Below are 3,405 nucleotides of genomic sequence, written 5' to 3' on the forward strand. Positions count from 1 at the left end.
GACAAAGTCATCCTCAGCTTCTTCGCTAAGCTTCCCGTTCTCGAGTGCTCGCAACTGCTGGCGGCCGTTCGTGGAAACACCCTTGGTTCACTTTTAGGTTGAAACCCTGCCTACTCCTTCTTCAGATCGCACCATCTTCCTTTCTTTTTTTTTAACTGAATCTCTTGTTAACTCTTGCTAACACTCGTTGTACCTATCTCCTTTCATTTCTCAGAGGAAATGAAGTTCACCGAGGCTGAACTGAAGAGCGCCCTTGCCGCCAAGGTGATTAAAATCCCCCGCGTTTTCAACATTGATGGGGGTAAGAGAAGACACGCCGCCGCTTCGGACGCAGTCGATGGGCCCGTCGCCCCCTACCGAAAAAGCAAATCAAGAGGTCCAGAGCGCCAAGTACTACCGGCGAGACCGTCCTTCCCGAATCTGGTGAACCAGCGTTGAGTGCCACCGACGAGACTGTCCTTCCCCCCCCCCCCCCCAAAGAAGATACTTTGAAAATCCAAAGAAGTTGATTCCGGCGAACCAACATTGGTTGGAGAGGACCTGACCGCCTCCCTTCCGCCAAGATAGAAAACCAAAAAACTCAAAAAAACCAGAGCTGGCGAGACAATTGCTCCCCGCCAAGAATCGGTTGGTGGGAGTACCTTGAGTCCAGTGGGCGGGGCGAAGGCACCGTCCAATCCCGAGGAGTCCAACGCCCGCCAACCTTTGCCCAAGGGCATCACTATCGTCGCCCCCCAGCCAGCCCCTATATCTGTCCCTTCGACCCAGCGAGTTGGGGCGAGCCCACCTCGGGCCTCCCCCGCCCGTTCGACGAGCTGCCATGATGAGGGTCAGGTTCCTGCCACTCCGCCGTCTCCCCCGTCTTCCCCTCGCCACTCTTTCCCCGCCTCCGAACACTTGGACCCTAGGGAAAAAGAAAATCCCACGGTGGACCGCCACCTTACCCCTGTCGATTTTATGTTGACCGATCCTTTCTTTGGGAATTTGAAGGAGGTAGAGGATCCTGATCTTGACAGCGTGGCCCAAGAAGCTGTCTTGAGCCTCCTTCGCGCTGGTTGCCTTTTTGCTAAGTTCTCCAAGGATGCGACCACCGTCGCTGAGATCGAAGAGCTTCGCCAGCAAGCGGAGGGGTATCGCACTGCCACGCTCCAAGCGTATGGCAAGCGCGACAGGTTGGTAGCCCATGTGACGACAAAGGCGATCAGACTGAACAGATTGGACATTGAAATGTGTGAACGCGAGTCTGACTTGTTCGTCTGTGAGGGGAGAGTCGAGGATCTAGTATTATGTATGGCATCCAATCTTTTTTGTGGGAAAACAAATAAGTGATTTCCACTTTAAATAGTGAAAAACTTTATAACTCAATAAGATTCAAGGCTGATGACGCGGGAGTTCAATTCTTGCCCATTAGATTGGAAGAAGTTGAATATATTTTATGACTATCCGTTTATCGCATATTTATTTTTCCTTTTTACAAATTTGCTAAAATTATGAATAAACGTGCACACAAGGTAATTTTAGCTTTCAATTTACGGTTATACCACACTGGGTCAAAAGAGAGGACCACATGAAACAAGATGAACATGATTAAGTGGTTAAAGAAGCGTAGGAAGAAAATCTTCCATCACATGAAATTAAATTGATAGAGGGGATTGCTTTTGGACCATCTAAAAAATATTATTTACACTTTATTTAATTTTAGCTTTTTTCTAATATCTTTTAAATAAAATAAGTACACAACCTTTTGCACATTATAGTTCATTCTTTTTTCTGATTTCTGTCTAGGTGTTCTTTCATTCCGATAAAAGTTCTCCTCAACAATATGGAAGATTTTGGGTGATCAGTTTATTGACAGGGTCGGTTTTGTTAAGTTTGTGATTTTTTTTTTAAATAAAAGTAATATTATTAATAGAGAAACCATGAGTAAAAGAACTCAAGGCTGAAATCTAGGCCAAACCTCCAAGAGTATTGTAGACCATCATAAAATGTTGCAACCAATTCAGCTTGGGTGAGATTATGTTGAGGGCATTTCCTCAAGCGCTCCCAAGCTTCATAGAGATTCTCTTCAGTGGTTTGCACAAAAGTCATGATGTATTTTTTTAATTTCCTCAAAAGGGCTCTTGGGAAGAACCTTGTTGTGAATTTTTCTGCTAAGTCTTCCCAAGTAGTGATACTCCCTTGAGGTTGTGAATTCAGCCATTCCTCCGCTGCATCCTTCAACGAAAATGGAAACAAGCTCAACCGTATTGCATCCGCCGGAACATTGTTCACACGGTAAGTGTTGCAATTCCGGATGAACCTCTCCATGTGAGCATGAGGATCTTCCAGGGAACCTCCACCATATTGGCTTTGGCTCACCAAGTTGATGAATGTCGGTCTCAACTCAAAGTTTCCCACTCCCTTGGGAAAAACAATACTCCCGGGATAATCATAACTCATGGTAGGCGAAGTGAGTTCCCGAAGAGACCGGTTGGCATTCTCAACTTCTTGTTCTCGTAACCGGAGGGTGATCCCCTCTTGGATTCTCGCCTCAATATGGGCTTGCATCTCCTCCTCCGTCATTCAGCCACCCATGGCGGTGTGTCTCGTGAGACTAACCTGAAAGTGTGACACTCAAACAGAGAAAGATTAGTAGCACCAATTCTAGACAAGTTCAAAACTAAAATAAAACCACAAACTAAAAACTTAAACCAAAAACTACAAACAATTCCCCGGCAACAGCCCCAAAAACTTGTTGGTCAATCTGCAAGTGTACAGAATCTACCCGACTTTAATTTATCGAACCACAGGGAATTGGAATGTGAATTCAGTTTAAGCCTCGAGTTCACGGTAGGAAAGCGAGTAAAATTCAGTTTTAAGTTGATTGATTGTTTGGGTACTTAGTGAACAAGCTAACAAAGATAAGTACGTGATAATCAATGGTGAGAATGCCTTGGGTTCTTGCTTGACTAATTCAGTTCTAATCAACCTATTCTATCCACAAAATTCTGGGTCTGTCCTTGATGTTCTAGCCTAATCAATCATCTATCGATGCCTCGCATAGACAATCCCCTCAAGCCAAAAGATAGGCACAATTCCTTGATAACCTAAATTATTGCCTTAATTCGATTAAAAATATTAAACAATTTAAGTTTCTTTGTTCGAAGAGAAAAATGTATAGCACCAGATAACGACCCCCAAAACATATATAATCTAGTCCCTTAATGTATCAACCCCATGTCATAATAAATTTTAAGCTTCTTTAAGACAAAATATCCAATTTTTTATGCAAAGAGGTTCAAAGACAAAATTAAACTTCAATTTACAAAGAACACACTAAATAAATTCACATATGCTTCATTACTTAAGGACATGGATAACTCATTAGTTTCAATGAACTTCTCTATAATATTCTTCAACCCATTG

The 3,405-nt window shown here is 43.6% G+C and overlaps 1 pseudogene; it reads left to right on the plus strand.

The window, feature by feature from the left end:
* The first annotated feature begins 2,011 nt into the window (after positions 1 to 2,011).
* On the plus strand, positions 2,012 to 2,106 carry LOC130721635 (small nucleolar RNA R71; annotated as a pseudogene).
* The last annotated feature ends 1,299 nt before the right edge of the window (positions 2,107 to 3,405 follow it).

Source organism: Lotus japonicus, chromosome 5 (genome assembly GCF_012489685.1).
Source record: "Lotus japonicus ecotype B-129 chromosome 5, LjGifu_v1.2".
Classification (NCBI taxonomy): Eukaryota; Viridiplantae; Streptophyta; class Magnoliopsida; order Fabales; family Fabaceae; genus Lotus; species Lotus japonicus.